The following is a 12,035-nucleotide window of genomic DNA, read 5'->3' on the forward strand; positions in this document are numbered from 1 at the left end:
AGAGGTCACTTTGAGAACACAGATACCCAAGACTAGGCTTTCCACTGCCTCCCACCCTCTACTCTGGGCGCCTCGGGTAGAGGGCCCCAGCCTTGGGTGTGGCTGGTTCCGGGTTCAAGAACATTCCCTAGGGCCGGGTGAGGTTGACTCTGTGCAGGCATCGCTTCCTCCTCGGCGGCCGGTAAGGGGCAGCGCCCGGCGGCCCCGGGGCGGGTGGGGAGGGGCGCGGGGCTGGTGTTCCGGCTCCCTGCGCGGGCGGCCCCGCCTCCTCCCGCGGCGCTGCCGGCGCTGCCCGGGGGCGGGGACTGGCGCTGCGGAGGCCGGCGACGCGGCGGCCGGGGCGCGGGGCCGGAGCGCGAGGCCGGCGGCGGCAAAGGGAGAGCTACCCCGGCGGCCACAGGCGCCGCAGGAGGAGGTGAGTGGGCGGCCCGGGCCGCGGTCCCTGGGTCTGGGCCGCCCGAGCTGCAGCCTCTGGCCGGCGCTCCCTCCCTGGCGGGAGCAGGCTGCAGCCACGGGGTCCCCCACCATCCACTGCTCCAGGCTGGTCTTGGACGGCGCGGCGCCCTTTGCTTGTTTTTTGTCTCGAGCCCTGAGCCGCGCGCCGGCAGCCCGAGTCCGGAGCGTGCGCCCGGGAGAGGCGCGGGTGACGAGGCGCACGAGGGCCCCGGGCCGGCGCCCTGGTTAGCGCCGCCGCGTTCTGGGAGAGAGGTCCGGCGCCTCTGCGTCGCCGACCACCTGGACTGCACCCTAGCCAGCTGGGGAGCAGCACACACAAGTTTTGTGGTCACCTGGGTGCCTAGGCTCCCCGCGCTGCACGCCCTACTTAACGTTTTCTAGTGGTGACTTTTTGAAAAGAGCCTGGCAACATTGGGAACGCGTGCCGGTTTGAGCTAATGTTCTTTTCAGTGGAACTTAAGAGTCATTCTGTTTGGAAGGCCACGCCGCTGGTTGTTTTGGGGACGTCTGGTCTCCCAGGTTGCAGATAGATTCTGTGTGGTTCCGGCGGTTGGGAGGTTTCCTTTGTGTCTTTGGAGGGATCTGTGCGCCCCAAGATTCTGCAAATGTCTTGAAACGCTATTGAGGTCCGGTCCCTGAGATGCGCTACAGCCCCGTGCAACATGGAACGGCGCTGGGGTGTCACTGGCTCGTGGCGATCAGATCGGCTCGGATTTAGCCAGCTTTAGGTTTCTGAAATCTGGGGAGCAGCACGCTATTTTGTCGACCCGCGAGAGTCTCTAAAGGCATTCTAGCTCTTTTTCTTTGTGCTTCAAAATTAAGTGAAGTTCGTGCTATTGCGGTAATTTTTTTTTCTTTCTTTGTGACTAAAAACCCAGTAGTGAACTTGCTGGGACTTCAAAGGCGGCCACTCAGTTTTTAGGGTGCCATTGGCAGAAGGGAATTTAATTCCTGGGGTGATAAAAAAAAGAGGAAGTTAGCCTGGGACAAGAGTTTTATTCTCCTGTGGCGAGGTTTTCACAGCTTTCTCCCGTTCCCATTGGCTTGTGCAGTAGGTGCAGCTTCGAGGCCTTCTGCTTGCTGACTGCTGGCCCCAGGTGCCGGGTGTTGTCGGAGCCCCAAGGCTGTGTGTGGTTTAGCATGCTTTCTGTTCTGTAAGCGGTGGTTGGGAGGGTTGACCAGGGCAGGCCCAGAGCTGCCTGTGGTGGCTCAGCCTGTGAGGGATTGAGCCCCGGAGGTGGGGACAGTGCACCTCGTGCAGGCGCTTGTGGGCTGCGTGTCGCCGGTGCCCTGGAGGGCAGAGGCTGGGGGAGAGACCCCCTCACCCGTTCTCACCTCCCCCTATCCCGACCCCCTTGTGAGCCAGTTGCAAGGATCAAGCCCCACATTCAGCTGGTGGTCTCAAGAGCAGGACCACACCAGGTGCTACGCCGAATTTGGTTGTGTTTGTGAGAGCCCAAAGGTACTTGGGTACGGCTGAGGGCAGTAAGTTCTGTGCCTTAAGTTTTCATTCTTTTGTCTTACTTTGTTGTTGTTGTTTCCTCTTTAAAACATTGGTTGGTTTGTTCATTTCTAATAACTTCATGTGAGAAGTAATATCCATAATAGGGACTTTCTTTAAAAGAAGCACTCCGGGGCCTGGTGCGATAGCTCTACTGGCTAATCTTCTGCCTTTAAATGCCAGGATCCCATATGGGTGCCATTTCGTGTTCTGGTTGCCTGACTTCCCATCCAGCTCCCTGCCTGTGGCCTGGGAAGCAGTTGAAGACGGCCCAAAGCCATGGGACCCTGCACCAGTGCAGCAGACCTGGAGGAGGTTCCTGGCTTCAAGTCTGTGCAGCTCTGGCTATTTGGGGAGTGAATCAACAGATGTAAGATCTTCCTGCTTTCCCTTCTCTTTGTAAATCTGATCTGCCTTTCCAATAAAAATCAATCCGTAAAGAACAACACTTTTGTTTTGAAAAAGAGAAAATTGTAGTTTAAAGCATGTATGAAAAAGAAATAGTGTTAATATGTGCTGGCTGTTGATGGAGAAAAGAGTGTTATGTCACTTGCCCCCTAAAAGCTTCTTAAAGATCACATTTGTCTAAACAGCTCAAGATATGATGAAGTGCCATTAGAAAGACACTTCTTTGCAGGTTAAGCTGCCTTTCCTCAGGTGGGCTTTTTGGAGTAGTGGCTTAGCTACCATTTGGGGCACCTGTTCTGATGCACCAATTGTTGGTCCGTGGGAATTGGGAGTACTTGGAGAAGTAAATGGAAAAATGGAATGTAAAAATAGGATTTTTTTTGGTACAAAAAAAAAAAAAGAAAAATTGCAGACCATTCCTGGTTTCCATGAACTTTCTGAAGACTTGTCATGCCTGGGTTTCAAAAATTATTGAACTAAAATAAATTTACCTTGTATTTCATTTTCCCACACTTTTGAAGTATCCATGCACTGTTGAGTAACTCTCTTTTTTCACTCCACGATATGTTCTGTTCCACACAGATTATCTGTTCTGCAACAAAGTCAAAAACCACCTGTTATTCTGCATGATTCTCCAGGTTGGCAGGCTCAGCTGAGTAGTAGTTCTACTCCAGATGGTGCTGGCTAGGACTGTTCATCAGTATCTTTAAAATGAACTGAAGGGCAGAGCCATGGAGAGGGAGGGACCTGAGTTGCGATGCCCAGTGGGAGAACATCGGGTGGAGAAGAGCACAGGCTGCCAGTTCACTCGAGTCGAGCCCATTCGGGGTTCCTCTTGACATCTCAGGGAAGGAGACAGAAGTCTCATTGCTCTAGTGCACTTGCCTAGAGCAGGTGTGGGGAAAGTGCTGCTGCTGTGCAGATTGAAAAGGGGGCAGCCATGGTGGGATGAATCCACAAGCCAGCAGAGAGCTGAGAACAGGGCGCACTGAAGCCCTGACTGGTAGGGAGATGCAGCTGTGTCTTCAAAGCTCAACAAGCACATCATCTCCTCCTGCGGGCTTCTCTGCTGCTGAAACACAAGCACCTTATTGCCTCAAGGACCAGTTAGCCTTTTAGACTGTGCTGGCACATGCTTTCTGCCCCAGCAGTATCTCACTAGCCACAGGCCACCTTCAGGATATGCCAGGCCACCCCATCCTCAGGCTCAGCCAGCAGCATAAGCAGCTGAGTATAACAAATGTTTTGGGGAAACATTGTATGGGGTTCAGGCTTCTTTTCTCATTGTTGTTTACCGAGTAATACAATGTAACAGCAATCCCCAGAGCTTCTACATTTTGTTAGCTAGGTAACATCATGATAATTTAAAGTGAACCAGGTGATGTCTTGTACATCTTGGTGTCCCAGGTGGCTTTGACCAGCGCCTGCCCCAGTTCACCAAGGATGACTGAGTGAGCACAGCTGTGAGCCAGTGCGACCTGATGGGCTCTGAGGGGTTGGTCTTGTGATTTTCACACATCCTATATCCATTTAACATTTTCCAGCCACTTAGAAAACACATTAACCCGACTTAGTCTGTGAGCATGCAAACAGCTGGTGGTGGGGAGGGTTGGCCCTGGGGTCTGGCTTGCCACTCTAGAAACACAGGAAGCCAGGGAGCTGCTGCTCAGAGCCCTGACAGGTATGTGGGAGTAGCAGTTTATAAGCCGGGCTAAAGCCAGGTGGAAACAGGTGCTCATTCATTTTCAACTCCACCCCACCTCCCTTCTGTGGCTAAATAAACATATTGGCTTGGAAAGTTTTAATCTGTAGAGATTGCCAGCTTCCAGAATTGGGGCAAGTGAAAGCAGGGGCTTTGTACTTCCTGTGGGATTTGAAAGTCATCTGAGTGGAGGCGTGTGGGCTTGGTCCTTCAGCCCTCACCCTGCAAGGAGGCGACAGGCATCTTCCGTTCAAGGCCTGGAGTTGAGGGTACCCTCAGGGTCATGCTGTGCTAGGTCAGTGTTGGGGTTATGCCTTTGTAGCTGGAAAGCAGCTGGGGCAGGACTGTTGAGTGAAGCAGGCCAGCTGTGCTTCGCAGTTCCCTGGCCTAGATGCCTTCTTAAGTTAGAAAAAAAAAAATTTGAAAGCTTTAAGTGCATTTGAGAGACAGGGAGAGAGAGAGATCAATCTTTATCTGTTGGTTCACTCCCTAAATGGTTACAGTGGGAAGGGGTTGGGCCAGGCTGAAGCCAGGAGTCAGGGATTTCGTCTGGGTCTCTTATGTGTGTGCAGGGGCCCAAACACTTAGGTCGCCTTCTGCTGTTTTCCCAGGTGCATTAGCAAGGAGCTGGATTGGAAGCAGAGCAGTCATGGCTAGTCCTGGTGCGCTCATCGTAGGCCTGTGGGCACCTCCTATGAAGAATATTTTTAAACCATTAGTGAATATGGTGGCCAGGTCCTTCACACACTCAGGCCTGCTTGGGCTGTGCTCACCGGGAGATTTCCCAGCTTCCTGGCGGGCAGCTCAGCGGGAGCATGTCCGGTAGGGGAGAGGTGGAGGTGTGGCCTGCACCATTGTTTGATGAGGCCTAACTGTGTCTGAACTGGTGACATTGGTCAAATAAGCTGCTCTGAGCTGATAACTAATCCATATTTGCCTATGTGATTAAAAAAAAAGCTATACTTGAAAAGAAGGAACTTGAATACAGTATTTAGCTCAGAAATTCAAGGGCCTCATGCATTTGGCAAGTTGTCTATTTTCATGTTTTTTATTTTTCTCTTCAAAAATAGAGGTCTCATGTATTTTTTATTATATAGCTAATGACTTTAACTGATAAACTGAGATTTTTAAATTGCGCTTGTAAATAATCAAGTTTTCATAATTTTTTGACTTATTAAGAGACTTAATATTTAGAAAGGTTTATCTATTTCAAAGACAGCACCAGAGAGAGGAGAGAGACCCACCTTCCGTCTGTTGGTTCATTCCCCCAGAGGCCTACTGTGTCGGTGTTGGCCCAGACCAAGCCAGGAACTCCATCCTGGGCACAGGGGTTCAGTCACGTGGGCCGTGTCAGCCATGGCTGTCCCAGTCCATTGTCCGGAAAGTAGATTGGAATTGGAACAGCCAACACTTGAACTGGCACTCTGATATGGGTGCAGGTGTCACAGGTGGCTGCTTAATTCACTTTACCACAACTCCTGAGGAACTTTTTAAAAATTATTAGTTTGAGAGACAAGAAGCATTCCCTTGGGTGCTCCTGCAAGCACTCATAGGCCAGGCTGAAGCTGGGAGCTGGGACCTCAGGCCAGGTTCCCTTCAGCCACCTTGATGCCTCTGCAGGTGTTGAAGCACAGTAAGCCGGAGAGTTGGGCTCGGAGCTAGGAATGGAGAACAGCTGCTCTGCGGGAGGGGTGTGGAGGTCCAGCACCGAAGCTGCTAAGCCAAATACTTACCTTGTTGCAGTAGACTTGTAGTCTCTTCTAGCAGATGTACAGCCCTCACTCCAGGAAAGCCACGGGTCTCACTGCCTTCGGCTGAGGGAGGTTCATCTCTTGGCAATAAGTCAGGTGCTCAGAAGCGAGCTGGGGACAAAGCATTCTGAATTCTGTTGTAAAGTGACTCTTTTTTTAAAAAAATTTATTTTATTGGAAAATCAGACATACAGAGAGGAGGAGAGACAGAGAGGAAGATCTTCCATCCATCTGTTGGTTCACTCCCCAAGTGGCCGCGATGGCTGGATCTGATCCTATCCGAAGCCAGGAGCCAAGAAATTCCTCCAGGTCTCCCATGCGGGTGCAGGGTCCCAAGGCTTTGGGCCATCTTTGCCTGCTTTCCCAGGCCACAAGCAGGGAGCCGGATGGGAAACAGGGCTGTCAGGATTAGAATTGGCACCTGTATGGGATCCCAGCATGTGCAAGGCAGGACTTAAGCTGCTAGGCTACTGTGCCAGGTCCTGTAAAGTGACTGTAACCTGGACACATCTGTTTGACACAGTGCTTGGCTCCATCTTGGCTCCTGTGCATGTGGATTCTGAGCAGGGAAGGGAGACTGGCAGCTGTGGACTCTGCCTCATCATGTGCTGTCCCTGTTCAGCCTGCCATGCCAACAGCCAGAGGTCAAGAGCCTCACAGACCTGTGGGCTTGGGTTTTGCCTTCCCTTCCTCACTGTGTCCCCCGGAGTCTGGTATGGGCAGGTGCGTGTTCCCCTCACTCCCTTCCCTGTCAGCCACAAGAGTCCCCTTGTGGCGCCCCCTCACACTTGTCACAGGTTGGTCTTGGTCAGGGACTCGGCACCTGCATGGGAGCACTTGCAGGAGCCACCAGGACTGTCTCAGTTGGCCTACAGAGAGAGTAGGTGTACGGGGTGCCGTGCAGCAAAGTGAAAGGGGGTGGAGACCTTGTTTACCTTTGCCTCGCACAGTGAGAAGATCCGGTCCACACAGGATCTTTCAGTCCCCTTCCCCGGTCCCGGAACAGTGGGCGCAGCTCCTCAGGACCAGACAGGATTACCAGCTCTTCTCATGCCTTAACTTGCCTGATCCTCCCAGAATCCTTCAAGGGGGACTCTGGGGTTTGGGCAGGTCTTGCGGATCTGGCGGATTGGAACCAGGGTGGGACATGACTGCTGGGTTCCACTTTGTTCCATGAACTCTGCCCCAAACCCACAGATTTATGATGACTGGCTAAAGGAAAGAGAATCTTAAATGCTCATCTGAAGCCTTCCTTGAAATAATAACTGGAGCAATTGTCTGCTTCTTTCTCACGGGTTCGTATCTGTGAGAATAACCAAATGTTCCCTTGCCAGGGTCCTTTGGAGAAGTGTGCCATCAGGGAAGTTCATGGTGTTAGGTAAAAGCAGGTGATGGTGTCAGGGAAAGCCAGCCACTTGGGTGGTGGGGGTGAAGGGTAAGCTGTATTTGCATTTCTTTGCTCCTTTCCCCAATATGGCCCCCACTCATGGCCAGCTCTGTGTCTGCTAGTTTCACATCTGTGGTTTCAGACAAGAGCTGTGCACAAGTGTTTGAAAAGCAAAAATGTGTCAGATTGAACAGGTGCAGACCAGAACCATTTTCCTTGCTGTGATTCCCTGAACAATACAGTGCAAAAATGATTCACATTTACATTGCAATCAGTATTGCGAGTCAGCTGGGTGTGAGTGCATGGGAGGGTGGCGTGCTTTCTGTGCCTGTACTGCACGGTGCTGGGGAACGGACCTGAACATCTGCAGGTTTCAGTGTCTGCAGGGGATCCAGGGACCACTCCCCTGCAGACACCCAGGGGATGACTGTACATGCCAAAGAAACAAACACTGGCCAGAATAGCACTGACAAGGAGTTATATTCTTCTGTAGGTTGAATGATTTTGTCACTGTTTTAAGGGTCAGCATTGCGGTGTAGGGGGTTAAGGCGCCCACTGCAGTGAGAGCACCCTATGTGAGTGCCAGTTAAGAGTCCTGGCTGCTCCACTTCCTGATCCAGCTGCCTGTGGATGGCCTGGGAAGGCAGCAGGAGAAGCCCAGTGTTTGGTGCCCTACCCTCAGGTGAGAGACCTGGATGAAGCTCCCAGCTTCAGCCTGGCCCAGGCCCATCTGTTGCAATCATTAGGGAGTCAACCAACAGATGGGAGGGCTCTCTTTCTCCACCTCTGTCTCTCTATAACTCTTCCTTTCAAATAAGTAAAATCTGTAAGATAAAAAAAAAATTATCTAAGCGCAGTAGAACATCTTTAGAACATCTTTCTGTGTGATGACTGTGTATAGCTCCTGCTGTTTTCCTGCTGTGCTGTTTCTTCTATTGGTTGAACTCAAAGGGCATTTTTAAGCCTTTCACTAATGAAGATAAAACATGTTGTCTCAAAACAAATGTTATATTAAAAAGCAAGATTAGGCTATTTAAAGCAATCATACCAAAAACTTGGAGCCATAATTCTGTGAAGTGAAAAAACAAAGCAATAAAATTAAATCCACACAAAAGATCAAAGATTAGTGCATCTTTAATGTACAAAGTACTCTTACGACTCTGTAAGGTAACGTTCCCAGGTTAAAAACGGGCAAACGATATGAAAAGGCCTCCCATCAAAATGAACATGTACATGGCCATTGAATGAAGGTACATGATTACTCGGAGTTGATGTTGTGAATGTGACTGCCTAGTATTATATGGTATTTTGCCTTTTGTCATGTGAGAAAACAGGCAATCTCTGTGGAGAGTAATTTAGGAAGCCAGTGTGATCAGATCTGTGCAGGAATACTTTAACATAGATGTGGAGAAGAGTTGCAAGAACAGTACAGATGGAGGGAACTTGTGGTACAACTGGTAAAGCTGCTGCCTGGGACACCAGCATCCTATGTGGATGCTCATTTGTGTCCCAACTGCTAGAATTCTGGTCCAGCTCCCTGCTAGTGGTCTGGGGAAGGATGACCCTAGTGTTTGAGTCCCTACACCTGTAGGGGAGACCCAGAAGAAGCTCCTGGCTTTGGCCTGGTTCACTGCTGGTCATTGCAGTCGTGTGGGGAGTGAACCAGTGCATGGAACATCCTAATTTTCTTTCTCTCTGTAACCTTGACTTTCAAATAAATAGATGGAATGAGTAATACAAATAGATGCCATGTATCTTCATCCCTCTGTATCATCATCTTTATCAACATTCAGAGATTGACCTTGGCAGTTTTGTATTACCTGAGCTGGCCAGGTGTTTTACAACATGTCCTTGAATTTATCACAGAAAGGCTGCACCCTCCTGGGGTGTCACACCAGGTGCCATGGCTGCCAAGTGTCCCATTACCGATGATGTCATCCTTTGAGGTCAGGTGGTTACTGTGGTATCTTCCAGGAGTCTAAGGTTCAGTTTTTCTCCCTTGTAATCCGCTAGCTAGTTTTAAAAGCATATATATTTTTTTAAAGATTTTATTTTTATTGGAAAGGCGGATATACAGAGAGGAGAGACAGAGAGGAAGATCCTCCGTCCGATGATTCACTCCCCAAGTGAGCGCAACGGCCGATGCTATGCTGATCCGAAGCCAGAAGCCTCCTCCGGGTCTCCCACGCGGGCGCAGGGTCCCAAAGCTTTGGGCCGTCCTTGACTGCTTTCCCGGGCCACAGGCAGGGAGCAGGATGGGAAGCGGGGCTGCCGGGACTAGAACCGGCGCCCATATGGGATCCCGGGCGTGCAAGGTGAGGACCTTAACCACTTGCGCCACCACGCCGGGCCCTAAAAGCATATATTTTTAACTCAATGATTCCACTTAGCCACCTCTGTCTGAGGCTTATTTCATTGCCGGAAAAATGGGGGCACAGTCTGTCCTCTGCCCTGAATGATGGCTCACATGTGAACACAGTATGTTGCCTGTTGGTTCACCCTCCCCTCCCCAAACCTGTTGAGACCAGAAGGGGTTGGAATTCAGGCTTCAGAAGAGGACAGGGAGTGTTTATTATATGGGCTGTTAGCTCCAGGTGAGCCCGGGACAGCACGCTGTGTCCACTCAGCTCTCTGTAGTGCAAAGTGTGAACCTTTACAGGAAAGGGAAGACAAAGGCAAGCTGCTTCAGCAGAGTTCCATCCGGAGCTGCTTCAGCAGGTCAGGTCCTGTCGCGGGGGAAGTTCTTAGTGTTTGCACAGCATTGTGTGCTGCAGGATTGTGGGTAACTGCGGCGAAGTGAAGAGTTGTGATCCCAGCGGTGGATGTATAAGGTGTCGCTGGCAGCCTCCTTGGAAGCATACCTGGAAGTCCCTGAGTGCCCCTCTCTGGTGGGTGGTTAGGGCAGTGCCAATGCACAGTGCTGCCCTGTTGCGCCTGTATGCTGTGCAGCCTGGACTATGTCCCTTCCAGCCAAAGCACATTCCTCATGAATGCTGTGATCTGGCTTGGAGATACTCGTACAGGGGGACTTCAAGAAGCTCGTGAATATTGGTGGGATTGAAAGATATATTTTGATGCAAAAAAAGTTTTAAAATCCATGCATTTGAGGAGTCTTTGAAAAGTCCACAGGACAGTGATTAAGATGTCACAGCCCATGTAGGACTACCAAGTTCCACCCCCCACTGTGGCTCCTACTCCAGCTTCCTGCTGATTCATGCTGGAGGCAGCGGTCACAGCTCCAGCACCTGAATTCCTGCCACCCACGTGGGAGACTTGCATGCAGTGCCTAGCTCCTGGCTCTGGCCAAGCCCAGTTCCACATGTTGCTGGCGTTTTTAGAGTGAACAAGTAGATAAGAACCAACTCACTCAGTCTCTACATTTAAAAGACTTTGTTTGGGACCTGTGCAGTGGCCTAACAGGCTAATTCTCCATGCTGTGGCACTGGCATGCCATGTGGGCACCAGTTCATTTCCTGATCACTCCACATCCCATCCAGCCTTCTGTTTATGGCCTAGGAAGGCAGCAGAGGATGGCCCAAAACCTTGGACCCCTACATCCATGTGGGAGACCTAGAAGAAGCTCCTGGCTTCTGATCAGCTTGGCTCCGGCTGTTGCAACATCTGGGAGTGAACCAGTGGATGGAAAGAGCTTCTCTTATCTCTCCTTTTCTCCATGCAAAGTCTACCTTTCGAATAAAAATAAGTACATGAAAATATATATGATGACAAAACCGGGCATATAGTTAATTTTTTTTCATTTTCCCCTAACTTTCTGAAGTGCCCACTTAGATGCATCTGTGAATATCTAGGATGTTTGGCTATACATTCTAGTCTCCTGAGGAGATGAGAAACAATTGCCAACTGGTGGGCCTTGCCAAAACCCCCCTGCATGAGGAATACAGGAGCGGCGTCCAGGGTATCCTGACACCCATTGTGCGCCGAGAGCCACTGGCCCAGAAGGATATGAACTCAGAGGCTGAGGGGAAGCGTGATGGGAACTTTACAGTGTCTGACCCCTTCTCCTGTCTGTGTGGGTACTGTTATATTAATAATGGATCCAAAAACTGTAACAACACCATCTTAGGAGCAGAGCCAGGTCACTGAAGGCAATGGAGACATAACTGCAGTGTAGACACTTCTAAAAGATCGATATTGCTGTGCATTGCAGTACTCGGTATCACCGGCTGGTAGCAGAGTCAAAGACAGTGTTTTCTCTTTCATCCTGAGAGACCAGAAGCTGGAGAGCAAGGAGGAGAGCAGTGGTGTCCACAGTACTGTGGGCGCTGCTCCTGCCTGTCCAGTGCCCAGGCCAGCAGCTGGCCTTTAAGAGCAAGACACAGGGTGCAGTCAACGCCTGCAGCCGCTGTGCATTCTTGAGTGAGCTTTGTCCTTGCTGGTGGGTTCCTGTCTGCTGCTTCACTCGCTGCTTTGCTGCTTCTTCCTCTTATGTTTGCCGGCCACCCCTGGCGTAACAGGTTCTCTGATCCCAGAGAGACCCATCACTGCCATGCAGGCCCCTCATACGGATAAGGCTCTCTTCAAGCTGCCTTAGCAGAAGGCTCTTAGAGAAGTCAGCTGTCCTTGGTGTGGATGGTCGGTGCTTGGTATTAACTCTTCCCTGAGCGAGTTTCATACGGCGAGTTTCGGCCGTATTCTGTGCACACTGGCGCCCTCACTGAGGCACTGTTGTTTTAACATTACCATGAGGTACACCATGCAATACCCACACAGATGATGGTCCCCACGTGAGAGGAAGGAGTACTTGCAGGACCGGGTGCTCTCGTTTGGCACAGAGCAGGTACAAGCCAGAGACAGAGCAGCTCCCCATGA

General features: G+C 50.9%; 1 protein-coding gene across 2 annotated transcripts in view; it reads left to right on the plus strand.

Annotated features, from left to right (window-relative positions):
* Nucleotides 1-334: 334 nt before the first annotated feature.
* GOLM1 (golgi membrane protein 1) overlaps nucleotides 335-12,035 on the plus strand; it is a 53,225-nt gene continuing 41,524 nt past the window's right edge. For both annotated transcript variants that reach the window (XM_040963408.1, XM_040963409.1), the window contains exon 1: nucleotides 335-415. The gene's annotated coding sequence lies outside the window, so the exon portion shown is untranslated. The remainder of the gene's footprint in view (nucleotides 416-12,035) is intronic.

The sequence above is a fragment of the Ochotona curzoniae genome, unplaced genomic scaffold (assembly GCF_017591425.1).
Source record: "Ochotona curzoniae isolate NIBS_2020 unplaced genomic scaffold, NIBS_Ocur_1.0 scaffold_3208, whole genome shotgun sequence".
NCBI lineage: Eukaryota > Metazoa > Chordata > Mammalia > Lagomorpha > Ochotonidae > Ochotona > Ochotona curzoniae.